Source organism: Anser anser (assembly GCF_964211835.1).
Source record: "Anser anser genome assembly, chromosome: 2".
In the NCBI taxonomy this organism is placed as follows: Eukaryota; Metazoa; Chordata; class Aves; order Anseriformes; family Anatidae; genus Anser; species Anser anser.
In genome coordinates, this window is record NC_139721.1 from 26721316 (window position 1) to 26739202 (window position 17887).

Consider the following 17887-nt stretch of genomic DNA (forward strand, 5'->3'; position numbering starts at 1 on the left):
TAATAGTTAACACCCTCACAGCTTTAAGTCATCCAGAAGATTTCTGCTGAATCAGCTGAATTCAGACATGCATAAGTGAAAGGTTTTTCACTGTACTCAACGAGACATCAGTGTGAATAAGCTCAGACCTTCCATGGTGTAGCACAATAAAAGCAGAAGTCATTTTGCTGGTTTTAAAATATAGTTTATGGTTAAGAAACAAACAAACAAACAAACAAAACTTGTAGTGGAGTTTTCATTAAAATGAAGATTTACCACACTACAATTGAAAAGAAATTTTTTGAAGTTTACAGATTGTTCTGAATTTTCCTTGTGGGTAACAAGACCCAATGTCTATGTCAGAATGCCCAAATATACTTTTATATTAGAAAGAAACTTTTCAAAGATCTAGGTTTGCTCCAGAGCTTCTTCCAGCAGTCATTCTGGATGCTCTTTGTTTGAATTATCTTAGGTATATTTACAAACTTCTGAACTGATCATGGAAATTCCTTCAATAACAGACCCTCTTTTTGATAAAAGATCCATGTACTTCATTCCTTTTCCAATGTAAGGAATTTGGACAAGAAAACACAATACCCACCCCCCCCCCCCCCCCAATTTAGACTACTTTTTAAACTGTTTGAATTTTTGAATTTTCAGGTAATGCTCATCATCTCAGTAGAACTGCATACAAGTTTTCTACTGCAGCCTTTCTAGTGTGATTATTGCATGCTTCATGTGCCACCTTGTGGTCTTCAATGGGAAATAAATTTTGTCAGGTTCAGTAAACTGCAGGTATGTTCCTATGTAAATATTTTCAACAAATAAAAACCTCTGTAAATATTTTCAACAAATAAAAACCTCTAGTGTACGGCCATATCTCAGCAAATTTCTGAGAAAATAAATTTATAGAAGTTTTCTAAAGAATGAGTTTTAAGAGCCTCAACTCAAAATTAGTTTATAACATGACCTTCAAAATGACAGAATTTATGTTGTGGAAATTGTGGCATACATATAAACAAAACAAAGACAGAATGCCAGAGGAAATATATGGGATACGAATCCTTTTCATCCTCAGCATAAAAGCATCAATAAAATATTGTAGATGCTGGCCAAGAAAACAACTAAGATTTACACAGTAGTATTGACATTCTGGGAACTATTCTGAAGAAGCTGGTTCACAGATTCACAGAATGGTTGACGTCGGAAGGGACCTCTGGAGATCATCTGGTCCAATCCCCTGCTTAAGCAGGGCCAACTGGATCTACTTGCCCAGGACCATGTCCAGGCAGCTTTTGAAGATCTCCAAGTAGGGAGGCTCCACGGCCTCTCTGGGCAATCTTTGCCAGTACTCCAATCACCCACAGAACAGAAGAAGTGCTTCCAGATGTTTAGACGGAACCTCTCATGTTCCTATTTTTGTCCTTTGCCTCTTGTCCTGGCTCTGAGCTCCACTGAAAAGGGCATGGCTCCATCTTCTTTGTGTCCTCCCTTCAGGTATTTATAGACCTCTTCCTTCCAGAGCCTTACTCTTGCTCTTCTACAATTTGCTGTTTTATGAGCTGTGTCTGCTTGACCACTGTCAGCCTCCTCAGTACCTGAGTACCTGAGTACCTATAGTCTTTTGAAAAAAGTGGTCATTCAACATTTTTGGAGCACTGGTTGAGACTGTATTTTTATTGTCACTGAGTAGAGGCCTGCTTCTAAGCTTTTGGGTACATTTGCAGCAGCTCTGTTTCAGTGTCTTGCAAACCATAAATAAGCCAGATGATTTATTGCTTTATTGATGGAAATGGCCAGAGCACTTAGAGAAGGTATCTGCTCTCACAGCTAAGGCTACAGCACTAGCATGTAAGCAGCAAGGCCAGTAAGGAGGAAATGGCACTTTTAAGTGCAGAAATAAAAATAGTAATAGAGAACTGAAGAAGCTGAGGAATTTTAGTAGAAGTTCTGTCATGTTGTGGTTATGGGCATTGGGAGGGGAGTGAAGAACGAAACAAAGAACAGATTATGAAAATGACGTGGATTCAATAAGAACCATAAATAACCACTGGGGTTTATTGTATCCCTGACTACTGGTCTTTACCCTCCTGCTGTCTAGTGACGTCTTCTCAGCCTTGTAAAAAGCCAAGCTTATGGCTCTAGCCAGGTGAGTGCTTATGTGCATGATTAATCACAGAATCATAGAATGGCTTGGGTTGGAAGGCACCGTAATGATCATCTAGTTCCAACCTCCCTGCCACAGGCAGGGACACCACCCACTAGATCAGGTTGCCCAGGGCCTTGTCCAACCTGGCCTTGAACACTTCCAGGTTTGGGGCATTCACAGCTTCTCTGGGCAACCTGTTCCAGTGCCTCACCACCCTCTGAGTGAAGAATTTCCTCCTAACCTCTAATTTAAATCTCCCCTCTTTTCGTTTAAAACCATTCCCCCTTGTCCTGTCATTATCTGAGCAAAAAGTTGCTCTCCGTCTTTTCTATAAGCCCCCTTTAAGTACTGAAAAGCTGCGATAAGGTCACCCTGGAGCCTTTCTTCTTTAGATTGAACAGCCCCAGCTCTCTCAGCCTGTCTTCGTAGAAGAGGTGCTCCAGCCCCTTGATCATCTTTGTAGCCCTCTGGACTTGCTCTAACAGCCCCACATCCTTCTTGTGCTGGGGGCCCCAGACCTGGATGCAGCACTCCAAGTGGAGCCTCACAAGGGCAGAGCAGAGGGGGACAATCACCTCCCTCCACCTGCTGGCCACTCCTCTGTTGATGTAGCCCGGGATGCAGTTGGCCTTCTGGGCTGCAAGTGCTCACTGCTGGCTCATGTTGGGCTTTTTAATCCACCTGAACTGCCAAGTCCTTCTTTGCAGGGCTGCTCTCAATGAGTTCTCCCAGTCTGTACTCGTGTCTGGGATTGCCCCGACCCAGGTGCAGCACAAACCCTTCCCTGGTAGTGTTCAAGGCCAGGCTGGATGGGGCTTTGGGCAACCTGGTCTAGTGGGAAGTGTCCTGGCCTATGGCAGGGGGGTTGGAACTGGATGAGCTTTAAGGTCCCCTCCAACCCAAACCATTCTGTGATTCTATGATTCTGTTTAAAATGTGTGACTGTGAATTTAAACTGCATGCTTAAAATTCATTATGAGTTCACCCTACAGTTCTTGTACAAGTAATGCTCTATGATTTAACATTCTATATTATTTTTATGCTATACTACATATGTTTACTCTATACCTGGAGCACTGTGTTCAGCTCTGGGGCTCCCAGCATAAGAACATGGACCTACTTAGGGTGTGTCCAGAGTTGGGCCACAAGGATGATCAAAGGGCTGGAGCATCTCTCCTGTGAAGACAGGCTGAGGGAGTTGTGATTGTTGCCCAGAGAAGGTTTCCCGGGGAAGTTGTGGGTGCCCCATCCCTGGAAGTGTTCAAGACCAGCTTGGATGAGGCCCTGGGCAACCTGATCTAGTGGGTGGTGTCCCTGCCCATAGCAGGGGCATTGGAACTAGATGACCTTTAAGGTCCCTTCCAACTTAAGGTATTCTATGATTCTATGATGATATGATTGATTGTTCAGGAGAAGAGAAGGCTCGGGGGGACAGTACCCCTTCCACTACCTAGAGAGGGCCTACAAGAAAGCTGGAGATGGCGTCTTTATCAGGGAGTGTAGTGACAGGACAAGGGGTAATGGCTTTAAACTGTAAGAGTGTATTTAGATTAGATATAAGGAAAAAAAGATTACTGTGAGGGTGGTGAGGTGTTGGCAGAGGTTGCCCAGAGAAGCTGTGGATGCCCCATCCCTGGAGGTGCTCAAGGCCAGGCTGGATGGGGCTTTGGGCAACCTGGTCTGGTGGGAGGGGGGTAGGAATTAGATGGTCTTAAAGGTACCTTCCAACTCAAACCTTCCTATGATTCTATGATTCTATTTGAAGTCTATACAACTGGTACTATCATTGTGTGTCTTCTTTTCCAGTCAGTGGGAACTTCACCGGACTATGATTGTCATAGCACGGAAGGCATCAGCAGAGTTTTCATGGCAATACACTGTGGCAGTTAACAATGATCACCACTCGATGTCACTATTGCCATTCAGATTTATATTTGAAAAAACTTGGTTAGCTGTGGTTTAATATTACTGAGAACGTGAATGTGACATTGCAGATGACCAGCATTACACATCTTTTCAAACAGCTGTATAAATAATAAGCTTTATTAAAACACTCTTGGGCATATTTTCTTCTGCATGTTCCTCAAGTACTCACAGGACAAACATAATCATATGTTGTGATCTGCATTTCCTATTTTTCACAGAATCCCTTTAAAATACAGGAAATCTAATTTAAAGTGCCATATGTATTACAAGTTTATCATTAGATGTTTTTACTTACCATTATATATTTAGTGATTACCCCTCTTACACACAAACACGTTTTAAGAGATCCTACAATATTTTACTTTTCACAGAGCTGTTGCAGATTTAAGTTTTCATGGACATTTTACAGTGATAGAGAAGAACGCATGAATTTTTGAGGAGCAGATGGACAAAATTATTATCTTAGAACATTATTTCCCATAGATATTTATTAATAACTGTATTTGTACTTTAAAATGTGAAAAGAAATTTAAAAATAAATACTTTTTTTTTTTTTTTTTTAAATCCTGGCATAGTATCTACTTTGTATTTGTTCGTGAAAGGAAAACCAAAGCACACAGGTAGAAGATACATGTTTTAAATTATTTGAATTTAAATTATTAAATTAATGTATTCCTTAACTTCAGACCAGTACAGAGAGCTCAAGTGGGCAAGAAAGGGATTAATAGAGGTGTCCTTCAGTGTACTTATGCAGGTGGAACCCTGCAAACCTAGGGAGCAAGTGCTTGAAAGACAGAGACATTTAGGTATGATGCAGAGAATCATGGGCTACAAAGGGAGAAGACATTTGAGACAAAAATACGTTTTTCTCAGTCAGGTGTCTTACTTGGCTTGCTCAGCCCAGAGCAGAGCAGGCTGAGGGGAGGCCTCATGGCGGCCTGCAGCTCCCTCACGAGGGGAGCGGAGGGGCAGGCGCTGAGCTCTGCTCTCTGGGGACAGCGACAGGACCCGAGGGAACAGCATGGGGCTGGGACAGGGGAGGGTCAGGCTGGGGGTTAGGGAAAGGTTCTGCACCCAGAGGGTGGTCGGGCACTGGGACAGGCTCCCCAGGGCAGTGGTCATGGCACCAAGCTGCCAGAGCTCAAGAAGTGTTTGGACAACGCTCTCAGACATGGTCTGATTTTTGGGTGGTCCTGTGTGGAGCCAGAAGTTTGACCCAGTGGTCCTTGTGGGTACCTTCCAACTTAACATATTCTATGATTCTGAAATTTTATGATTCTATGATTTTTATGGCCTCTTCAGAAAATGCATGAAGTCTTGAGGAGCAGTCACCTGTCAGTACAATTTGTTCTCTCAGCATAGCTCAGGCTCCTGGGAACCTTATTTAGCTCTGTCCTTCTCCTCCCCTTAGTGCCAAAGCTTGTACGAGAAAGCTTGAGCTGCCTTTGCTAAAGAAGACATACCATGAAGAGTGAGAACTTTTTTTTTCTTTTTTTTTTCTTTTTAATTTCTTTTTCCTGCATTTTCCATCTTACTTCTTACTGGCAGAACAGCAAAAGAAGAACAGCCGCTGAGGGAAAGGTGTTAAGTACTGTGGCGGTTTCATGAAACACATCTCTTGAAGGACGAGTCTTCCTGATGAGAAACATGGTAAAAATCAATGTTCTTCTGCCTCTCCAGATGCCTGGAAAAGAGGAGTGCTTTAAAATTAGAAGTCAAATGAGGACCCCTTGAAACTCAGGTGGATCTGAGCCTTGCAGCAGAGAACGAGTGTGTGTAGCTGTGTACTTCACCCATGTAATGAGAGTCCTATAGACAAATAGGACTGTATAACCACTGTAGTTGTCTTACAGCAGTCTTCCCATAAGTAGGTATGGAATTGGCAGGACCTTTTCTGCTCCAAACCATTTTACCCAGGATGAACAAAGCAGACACACAATGAAGATATTGCCCAAGGATCATCACATGGGTGGACTGTGATTAGGCAGTCCGGAAATGCTGAATTGTTGTGCTTTTCTACCATCAAACTAATTTAGAATAGCTGTTTGTGGATATCTTCGGCAGACATCTGCCTCTGCCTCTGAAGGCTCATACATCATGTAGATGACAGATCCAGTCCTGGAGCACTGATTTCCGGCAATTCGTTTCCAACAGATGAGCCACTTCTTTTTCATCCCTCACTCTTCCCTCTCTGGCTGGTGAGTCACAGCTCAGCCTTGATGTCACTCGTATGGACAGATCTTGCTTTTATTGGAAAAGCTGGGCTTCTCTTCCCTAATCATATCCCACATGCAGAATTTTCATTAATCACTGCCCTTCTACAAAATGAAAACGAGACTCACCATGAACCAGCAAGATCTGATAATTCTTATTAATAAGCATTTGTCTCAAGATACTTTTTGACAGCTCTACTTTTAATGCAACGAGGAAAAGTGCTGAGTAAGCTTATGGTGACAGTGTCTTAGCTTTGCACACTATTCCACATCTGTCAGCCAGAAGAACATAACTAAGCTACTGACACAATGCTCAGGCAAGCAACTTTTTACAACTGAAGCACTCAGGATGATTTATTATGGGGTTATATTTCTTGCTTTGAAACTATATATGCATATAAAAAATCACATTTGAATTATATAATGCTGCTCCAGGTGAACATCATAATACCCCTTTGGAGTCCAATTTTTAAATGAAATCTCTAATTTTTTTCTTTGCCCTGCAATAAAACAGCAGAACTCCCTGAATATTGTGAATAAGTGGTATTTTGAGTTAAATGATGAATCTGCCATTTTGGAAACCACAAGCCTGACCTGATTTTCAGGATGCTGTTAATAGAAATAAGTGAAAGTTTCCTGTTGTTGACAAAAAATTGCAGTGTGTGGGCACTGCCCATACTACATCATTTTATGAAGTATCAGATTTTCCAGGGGTGCAAAGAGAGTTTGAACATGTCAACGAGTTAGATCCCTCTTTAGCGCAAAGGAAATGCCTCTAGTCATAACACAGACTTTCTTCCAGCGATTTTATAGCACCAAAAACTTTAATGAATTGGCACCAGGCCCTCAAAAGTGCTACTTTATGAAATGGTTCTTTAAGGGATCACGTATATGCTAATCCTATAATGAATTCAGGAGTATTTTTAGGAGCTGCTCTCACATGAGCAGTTATTGCCATGACAGCATGTTCTTAAATATTATAAAATTTTGCAGATTATAAAAAATATTAATGATTTCTTATTATCTCTCCAGCAGCCAAACTGTCTCAGGAGGGTCAATTGAATTTGTGCAGAGGCTAAGCTGGTAAATAGTGTATACCTAGAAACTGCAAGACATGGATTTTCAGTTCAGATCCTGTGGCCTGTAAGCCCTCAGCTTAATTTTTCTGTTTGCAGGCAGAAGGATTTTAAAATAATGTGGATATGTGTATAGAAAGTAATATTTTGGCAAACCATGTTATATAACACACAATACCTATAAACAGAAAAACGTTGCATGAAATTTAAGAACTGAAAGATTGGAAAAAGTCTTTCTTTCTCTCTTTCTTTCTTTCTTTCTTTCTTTCTTTCTTTCTTTCTTTCTTTCTTTCTTTCTTTCTTTCTTTCTTTCTTTTTCTTTCTTTCTTTTTCTTTCTTTCTTTCTTTTCTTTCCTCTTTCTTTCTTTCCTTCTCCTTCCTTCCTTCCTTCCTTCCTTCCCTCCCTCCTTCCCTCCTTCCCTCCTTCCCTCCTTCCCTCCTTCCCTCCTTCCCTCCTTCCCTCCTTCCCTCCTTCTATCTCCCTCCCCTTCCCTTTCCTCCCTGCATCCCTCCCTTCCGTCTTTCCTTTTTTTCCCCAGTGTTCCTCCCTTCCTTCTTTCCTCTTTTTTTTTTTTCTTTTCCCCAGTGTCCCTCCCTTCCTTCTTTCCTTTATTTTCCTCCCTTATGGATAAAGGAGATAATGCCACATCTCTCACTTCCAGTGTCAGTCTCCCTGCTCCCTGCATCAGCAGAGGAAAAAGGCCGAAGCACTGGGGCCCTGTGCTGATGCAGGAGCCGTGCTGGGCCAATTTTAGTGCAGCAGGGAGCTCAGATCCCTGCACCACGCTCCACTTTTCTGGCACAGCTGTGCAGCAAGCCTGTGAGCTCATGGTTATGCATTAACAAAGCAGCTGAGCAAGCAGTCGATATCCCTGTGATGAACCTGTCAGGAGGGAAAGACAGGGCATGCTTCTAGCCTGGCAGGGTTTGGCTGCTGCGGCAAAGTGGCAGGGCTGGGAGATGCTTACCTTGCACGGGGCAAGACCCAGCCCATCAATGGCCCCTGCTGCAGCGACGCTCCCAGTTAAGCAGTGTCTCACTGCGGCCATCTCACGCTGGAGCCAGTTCCTGCCAGTGAGCAAAACTGCATGACCCAAAGTGACAGTTCTGATGGAGAACCATCCTGAATTACCGTGCGAGTGTACCCACGAGGGAGGAAGGCTGTGGGGAGGTTTTGTGATGGCCATGAGCTCCGTGTTAAAGTAAATTTTGTAAGTACCAAGATTTATCAATACAGGTTCATGGATAGATCCCTTCCTTTGCTAGCAATGTATATTTCATAGAGATTGCTACATTTTAATGAGGCCAAATATATCCTACTAGAAAAAAATATATGTGATGGACAGGTATTTCTAGCTTTACAGATAAAAAAGTGAACCTTAGTAATTAGCTTAAAGTTACTGATCATAAAATTTTTGGGTTACATTATAATCAGCATTTTTACATGGCTGTTTTATGACATTTTATTGTATAATCAGAAAGGGAAAGATAATGCAGACATGCAAACACAGGGACACAAACTTGCATTCATATGCTTTCTTCAAAGATAAAGCAATGCCTACACATAAGCTAAAAATCCTTATGGCTAACTTCTATCAACATTTCACAGAATCAGAGAATCCCAGGGTGGCTGAGGCTGTCAGGGACCTTTGGAGGCCACCTGGTGCCACCCCTGGCTAAACAGTCCCAGCTCTCTCAGCCTCTCCTCATAGGAGAGATCCTCCAGTGCCTTCATCACCTTGGTGGCCCTTCATTGGACTCTCTCCAGTATGTCCAGGTCTCTCTTGCACTGGGGGGCCCAGAACTCGACCTACTACTCCAGGTGCATCCTTACCAATGCTGAGCAGAGGGGAAGGATCACGTCTCTCGGCCTGCTGGTGATACTTTGCCTCATGCAGCCAAGAATATTATTAGCCTTCTTAGCAGCACATTGCTGCCTCATGTGCATGTTTATAGTGTCTCAATCTTTTTGTGAAATACTTTGACCTCTTTACTACAAATATCTTTTTCTTGGGCTTTATAGTTTAAGTTTTGCATGATAATTCCCATCACAGCGTTCTAATACCAGTCATGACAATCTCCTCCTTAATATTCCAGATACTAAAACTTATTACAGAGTTTTAATACTGTACAGTAAATTCTTTTATGTTTAGTTGACTGTACTGCATATGCTACATTTCAGCCACCTTTTATACTTGTTGCTCTGAATCACAGATGCCTTAGGAGATCTGGTCACATACACTTTCATGATTTAATGTACATTCCAAAGTTCTTGCTTTGGTTTAAATCCAAGTTTGTTTTTAATTATTTTGTAAATGTATTTTTCTCATTTGTAGATACAATATCAAACTTCAGTTCAAAAGGCTTGTATCCAACTTCCCCTTTTCCAGCTGAAAGTGTGTTTTGGTCAGATGTATCACAAGATCACTAAAACTGCAACTACATTAAGCAAAAGCTAATAAATATATCCCTCTCACTTCCTCAGTATGTCCTATAGACTATATTTAAATGAAGCATAAACCCCAAGACACGCTCTGAAGGAGGTTATTAATGAACTTATTAATACAGTGCTCTGTTTCTTATTGAGGTGTTTAGATGTCACAAAAGAAAATGCAGTTGTATTGTTCTATATGCACACTAACTTGTAGAAAAGAGGATTTATGCTCTGAAAAGTTTTCAGTCCAAGTGAACAAGAGGAAGGGCAAGCAGAGGTTGATTTTTGGCTGTGCTAGCTCAGGTTGCCCTGCTGTGAGCTGAAATGATTGCTGAAGAGACAACAGGGCATGCTGCTGCCTAACCTGGCATTAACACGACTAGACAGCATGTTTGCAAACACAGCATCCTTTATCTTAATAGGTCTTTCCAGGCTTCTCAAGCTAACAAACAGGGCTGAGCATCCCAGTTTCCACCTGTCAAGACAGACATAGTGTTTGAGATGGAAGATGGAGGCTGTGAGGAGCTGTGACCCTTGTTGTGCTTTTGCACACTGGCTGGACACCCAACACCATGTCTTTGTGTAGCGCCCAGCTCAACAGGCAATCTGTGTACAATTTACAGCCTTTCAGTTTATGAAAACACCACTGTCCTGTAGCGAGTAATTACTTTGAATAGCACAACTCCTGCAGCAATTCATTTACAAATCCATATTGTCTCGGTTGTGTTTTTCCTGCATATATTTTCTATAGTTGATTCTAGGAGAAAGTGCAACCTAAAATATAACTCTTTCTAATTAAATAATAATAATAAAAATGTGTGTCTTACTCATAAGCTCAGATTAGGTATACAAGTATGAATTCAGCTGCAGAGAAAAAACAACAACAACAACAACCAAAAAAAAACCAAACAAACCACAGTTTATGTAAGGTATTATCAAAAAAGTAAGAAATCAAAAAAAGTTATGGTAATAGAAGATGGGCACACTGGGGCCTTTTGCTCTGCTATTATGTGTGTTTCCACAATATATCACAGTGGAGAAAATGCCGTGTGCGATCAGAGCAGAGGTGTAAGGAATGAAGGCCATGCCATGCTTTCTCTGAAAATGGTATAAGTTCTGCCTGACTGGTAGGCATGCTGTGAAGCTTAATTAAAGTTTGTAAAGCACATCAAAATCCTTGGATAAAAGGCATAGTACTATGAACTTAGAAATTTGTGGTTTCCAGCACTACAGAGTGGAACACTGAAGTAAAAATGCTTTTGTCTTGACACGCCATCCTTGGCTTGGTTAGCATTGTGTATGTGGATTTGTCCACAGGGAGATACTAGGGGCCTGGGATGTTTTGGTTTTATTATGGTTTGTGTGGAAGACAATAGTATCATCTTTGGTTTTATTACCATTTGTAGTGATACATAAAGTATTGGTGGCATGAAATAGCACAGAAACCTTCTCTTTGAGTTTAAAATATAATAGGTATTTACTCCTTTTTTTTTTTTTTCATATTCTCTTTTCTTACCTTGTCATTGAAATAGATAATCAGTGTTGCTATTCAGAAGGAAGTTCATACTATGCTGCGGCAACTTCTCAGATGTGTATATTCCAGCTCATTTTAAATATTCTCATTTTCCTTTTCTGCATATATTTTCAAAAGCCCGTGCTGCAGGGAAGTTGCAGACAGTACACAGCCATGACTGAAGCCTTGTTTGTTTCTGTTTTTATAAAAATATCACACAACTCTGAGTGTAAATAGGTAGTCCCATGTGCATCAATCTGGCTGTGAAAATTCTGCATATAACAAAAAGCTTGGTGTGAGTGTTAATATTCTATGACTCATCCGTATGCAAACTTTTAAATGCTCAACCTTGGAAATCATTCTGTTCAGTTAAGCCCATGTTTCATTATTATTTCTGGGGACAAAAACCCTTGTGATTTTAGTTTTTAAGTATTGACGAATTGTATCTCACAATACCTGGCTGCTTAAAACAGCTCAAACAGGGTTTAAACTACTGCAATTAGGAGTTACATGCATTTCTTAAGTAATTTTAGATAATTATTTTCTATATAGCTGTATTTCTGTATTGGTAAAGATAATGTCTCTGAATGCACTAGTTTCACAGAGACAGAATTAAAAAAAAAATTTTTTTTGAGCTATTATATCTGATGGATCATGATATTATAGTCCCTGACTGTGATGGCATGACATACAAGTAAATTTTTCTTGGTGTCTTGTTCATTCAGGAAGCAATTATATTACTGAAATTCATTGTATTCCAAAAAAAATCTATAAATATTAGGAAAATCAGCTATCATTGTAATCTTCTTCTTTGTAGTTGCCTTTCTTTTTTAATTTTGATAATTTTCGTGTTTCTCTTGTCTTGAGAGTTGTGTCAAATAATACTTCAGTTAATCTCACTTAGCAGAGATACAGGTGTCTAACTGCTGTTCCTTGTAGCCTACGGGTAAAATGTAAACTGCTGCCAAGGACTGTGTTTACGTCAAGTGTTTGGACCTGTAAGTGTTCTAAGTGGGTGCATAATAATAATACCTGGTGATACAGGGAAGAGCAAATCTTTCAATTTATCTGTTACTTTGATGATGTATGACTTAATGCCTTCTGTCCTCTCTAATGTATGGAGAAACACATTTTCAACCAATGCCACTTTTAAACAGAACCTATGTTTTATGTCAGAAATAGCCGCTAATTTATGTACTATTTTTGCCCTGTTGTTTACGCTCTGAAAGCAATCTTGTATCTGTTAAATTAGTTATACCTTTTGTACATTAATCTCTTCATTTCTTCCTGTCCTTACTCTTTCTGTAGTGTCTTGTTAAAAATATTAAAGTATATTTTGCATAAAGTATATTTAGTAGACTATATTATTCACTCTTCTGTTTTAAAAAGGCTCATAAACTTGAGCAAGTTTGCTGATGACACCAAACTTGGAGGAGTTGTGGACTCGAATGAGGGTGGAAAGGCCTTGCAGAGGGATCTGGATAGGTTGGAGAGCTGGGCGATCACCAACCGCATGAAGTTCAAAAAGAGCAAGTGCCGGGTCCTGCACCTGGGACGGGGAAACCCTGGCTGCACATACAGACTGGGCGATGAGACGCTGGAGAGCAGCCTAGAAGAGAGGGATCTGGGGGTCGTGGTAGACAGCAAGTTGAATATGAGCCAGCAGTGTGCCCTGGCGGCCAGGAGGGCCAACCGTGTCCTGGGGTGCATCAAGCACGGCATCGCTAGTAGGTCAAGGGAGGTGATTGTCCCGCTCTACTCTGCGCTGGTGCGGCCTCACCTCGAGTACTGTGTGCAGTTCTGGGCACCACAGTATAAAAAGGACATGAAACTGTTGGAGAGTGTCCAGAGGAGGGCTACGAAGATGGTGAAAGGCCTAGAGGGGAAGACGTACGAGGAACGGCTGAGGTCACTGGGCCTGTTCAGCCTGGAGAAGAGGAGGCTGAGGGGGGACCTCATCACAGTCTACAACTTCCTCGTAAGGGGGTGTCGAGAGGCAGGAGACCTTTTCTCCATTAACATCAGTGACAGGACCCGCGGGAATGGGGTTAAGCTGAGGCAGGGGAAATTTAGGCTCGACATCAGGAGGGGGTTCTTCACAGAGAGGGTGGTTGCACACTGGAACAGGCTCCCCAGGGAAGTGGTCACTGCACCAAACCTGTCTGAATTTAAGAAGAGATTGGACTGTGCACTTAGTCACATGGTCTAAACTTTTGGGTAGACCTGTGCGGTATCAAGAGTTGGACTTGATGATCCTTAAGGGTCCCTTCCAACTCAGGATATTCTATGATTCTATGATTCTATGATAAATTTCATTGAACTCTTGGCCAGTTATATGGAATCAGTCGTGATATTTCTCCATGGAAAGAGTGTGACTTGATGTTTGAAAAACATTTTTTTTTTTAATTTAAAAGTTGTTGTTAACTTGAAACATTTTATATCTTATATTAATCCCTCTGCTCTCCAATCAGATATTTTTAAAAAAAGAAGTCCCAGAAAAGATGGCAAGGTAATTATCCTGAAATACCATATTTCAACTGACAAATCATATCAAGCAGGCACTAAAACTTGACGTAAAACAAAGTAAAAAGGGGCAAAGAGGTATAGTTCTTGATAAGCTATGCTTATGGGTTAATTCTTATCTATATCATTTTGGATGATTACTTCACTTGATGGTCTTCAAGTGAAGACCCCTTGCAAATATGAAACAACAATGTAAGAAGATCTTTAATACAATTGAGGAAAGGTCTGGATTTCCAGTCCCAGGTCTTGTGCCATCACATGTATACATTTTTTTTTTAATTTTTATACCTCTATAAAGCTACTCAGATGCATGTATGCAGCATTAAGATGGAAAGTCCCTGTTATTAGAATGTTTCATTTATAACCTCTAAAATCAACTGGGATGTACAATGCTGCCAACTTTTATCTAATATGGAAGTTTCACTTTAATCCCATTATTACTTGTACTGAAATCAGGTATGACCATAAGAGTCGGGAAAATTCATTTCTACCTTTTTCTGAAGATTTCCAGTATTCTTACGTTCATCTAATAGTTTCATTCTAGTGAACTTTTTCATAAAAGTGTTGGTATATTTACTTCTCTGCCTTTTAAGTATTGCTGTATCTTTCTTGGTTCCCTGTTAAGTCAGTGCATGCAGAGTCTCCAGTAAAGTGTGACTCAGAGCAGATGCCTCAGGAAGTTGCCTTAGGTTAGTTGCAAAAATAATCTTAATTATAAATCTGTTTTCTCTCTAGACCTTGTCCTGTTAGGAGTTGTCATTCTCAGAAGTAGTATCACAGTGACAGAACATCAAGTTTCCTAATTAATATAAATCAGAGGTCTATCTAACTACACTTATATATGTCAGCTGAGACTGTGACCTCTCATCTTTACTTTCATGCTCTCTTCTTTCTTTTTACTTTAGAATCAATAAATGAACTTGGAGAAATTTCTTCCTTGCTTAACAAGTGTAGTTTCTGCAAGTCACTAAGACTACTCAAGGTGTAAATCAAAGTCTGGATGACTACCTTTAAAATAATGGCCAAAGATCATAAAAAGCTTCCACAAACTCAGACTGGTATGCACATGTAGATATAAATGCCAGGAAAGAAATAGATTAGAGTAGAAAAGAGTATACTGAAGTTACATAAAAAACAATGGACAGCATCAGAGAATCCATCAATGACAATTCTGGTGCTTCCGATCAAGCTTCTAAGTAAATCTTTTGGTCTCTTATTTTGTAGTGTGCCTTAATTTAGCATCTTCCCCAGAGCACTGTTTGTTTCAGTATTTTTGTCTTACCTTTTCAAAATTCCTTAGGATCAGTGATACCATTAGTTCTGTACATGTTTTCATTCTTTTATTTTACCGTGTTTTCTTCCCAGTACTTGTCTTCTTGTATTACTTGCCATTTCCAGCATTTGCCGTGTTTTACTATCTGTTGCTTGTTAGGCAGCTCACATTTCCAGTATTTGTCATTTTCTTTTGCATTTAATTTCAATATTTGTGACATGTCTTTTATTCTTCCCATGACTCATAATTCATTTGCTCCCAGTGCTTCTCCAAATGGCTGCAGGATAGATTCATGCATAATGTGGAAGGTTGCAAAGTCCAGAGAAATGGCCCACTGTTCTTATTAAGTACATCTTCTTGATTTTAACTGAAAGGCAGAGAGGAACAGAATAATTTAATGCATTATACGATGCAGCTTTCTGACTTAGACTAACAGTAAATTATTGTCACTGGACAGTGTTTCTTGAAACACTTCTCATGTTTTTCAGAAAGACCTGGCAAGGATTTTGTATCTGAATATATTCAGTAATGATTTTCAGAATACTCATATGCCGTTATTCTGCACTGTTAATAAAAGGAAACATTTTAACATACTTTTTCCTCTGTGCACATTAGCACATTTCCTTTGTGCACATTAGCAAATTGAGTGCTTACAATCGAGTATACAAGATTTTCTGTTTTCTACAGAAAGAAAATGGGGGGATCCTAGTGTATAAATAACACGTATTACTATACAGTGCATAGCTCCAAAGCTATGTTTTGTGGTGTTTCATATGTGTAACATATCTTACATGCTTAGAATTTAGAGAGAAATCTAATTTGAATGGATCACGAATGGAGAGAATTTACAATGGAAAAGACTATCTGTGTATTTTATAAAAATCCTTAGCTCCTATATAGTGTTTTCTTATCTAAATCTCTAAATGCTACACAGAAGATGCAAATAGCACTATTACCATCTTGTAGATGGTAATAGTGCAAGAACTTGTCAATTAATTGTCAATTATTAGAACTTGTCAATTACTTCCAATGGTCTTCTCACTGAATGGTTAAATTGTGCTGGTGATTTTTTTATGGGTGCCTTTTGTTTAACTCTGTTTTCTTGTGCTTCTGCTGCAAGAGGGTTGCTCTCACCATCCTCTTTGGTAGACTGATGAAGTACAGACACCAGGAAGGTTTTCCTAATGTCCAAACTTGTGTTTGTTGCGCTACCTCATTTCACAGGACAGTCTGATCCAATGTCCTGAACACAACAGCGTGGTACAAGGAAGCCTTTCATTCTTCGTCCAGGATCTGGCTGGGCAGGGATGTCAGGGCAATTCATTTATTCTCTTACAGATCTCAGAGGCCAGAGGCAGTAAACCAACCAGCTAGAAAATATAAACAAATGTTTAACAGTGTCATTTTTTCTGCCGTTTCTTTCAACAATTTTTCATCTCCAGTGTTCATATCTTTCATCTAAAGCCAGGTAGCAGCATTGGACTCTCTTTACAACTGCTCAAGCACCCACCACTACTCAAAAGGTAAAGGACAAGGACTGGTAGCAAAGAGCAGGAGGACATAGACATCCCCAGTGCTGTTGAGGACCCAGTTTTCTGAAAGGGGTCAATAGTTGACTGTGCACCATGCACAGTGAACAGGAGATGGGGTTTTGGATGCTGCATGGTGAACCGTGCAGGGTTTCAGTTTCTTAGGTTACTACCCTGTTAGCCTCACTGTGTTGGTGTTTCGTCTCAATGCTGCAGAGGGGGGAATGTCTGACAGCTTCAGGCATCAGCCTACTGCTCCCTCTGCCAGCACTGCTGCTTCCCTAATTCCAGAAGACCCTCCTGCATTCTTGAATACATCCCTCCAGCGTAGTCTTTTCCCTTCTTTATATTCACTCTGGAATAGAAAGTAAGCAAGAATGCACTCTCTGTGTCTCAGGTGATCTGTTTTCTTCTTGTTTTACTCTCTTCTCTTGAACCATTTATTCTTACATCAAAACACATGAGAGAGGCTGCAGTCTTTGGGATGATACATGTTTGAACTCCAGAATATCTGCTTTTTTTTTCTGCTCCCATACTTAGAAAAAAAAACACAAACAACAAACAACAACAACAACAACAAAACAACAAACCTTCAGGCTGCCAGGTCTCATATATAGCACAATTTTCACATTTGCTTTTACTTCATTTTCAGAAAAATTTCTAAGTACCAGTAGATGTCACTGCAGTCAAAACGAAGTTCCTGGGGGATTTTTCACTGTGAATAAAATTGCTTTCCTAAGATAAACCACTTCCATGATAAACCATTGTTATTTCTAATGCTACTCCCAATTTTTTAATTTGGCAGATCAAATCCCCGAGAGAATGAAATATGCCTCAGGAAGGAATTCAGGATTAAAGTATAGGTTTTTAACTTATCCTGAAAGTCAAATGGTTAGAAATTTCTCAGCAAAATGTGTTTTCAATTGAAAAAATAAACTGATTCATTGAAATAATTTTTTGAAGCATGATGGCTCTAATGATTTTTTTTTTCTGTATATAAAACCCTAATTCCTCCAGTATACAGTAGAGTTTCTCTTCAACATTAGGAAAAGAGATCCAAGGCCAAAGCAATTTGAACTCCTGTGATTAGAGGATATGTTTGAAACACTGAGGACTGAGTGATCTGGGTGATTCTTCCTTGTTTTATAAACAGTACTTGAACTGATCTCATGGAACAGGAGAAAAGGAGAAGCCTCAGCAGTATCAGGTGAAAGAGTATCTTTCTCTTTCACTGCAGACTGTGATACTTTTAGGAAGAAGAACACTTTATGG

General features: G+C 40.3%; 1 long non-coding RNA gene across 6 annotated transcripts in view; it reads right to left on the reverse strand.

The window, feature by feature from the left end:
• Positions 1-692: 692 nt before the first annotated feature.
• The window catches only part of LOC310895795, a 48762-nt gene continuing 31567 nt past the window's right edge, over positions 693-17887 (reverse strand). For 2 of the 6 annotated variants that reach the window (XR_014580961.1, XR_014580965.1), the window contains 3 exons: positions 16299-16456; positions 11294-15453; positions 693-8411 (listed from right to left, as the gene is read on the reverse strand). This is a non-coding gene — a long non-coding RNA (uncharacterized lncRNA). Of the gene's footprint in view, positions 8412-11293; positions 15454-16220; positions 16457-17887 lie in introns of all 6 variants that reach the window. The other 4 variants (XR_014580962.1, XR_014580964.1, XR_014580963.1 and 1 more) reach the window with 4 other exon arrangements.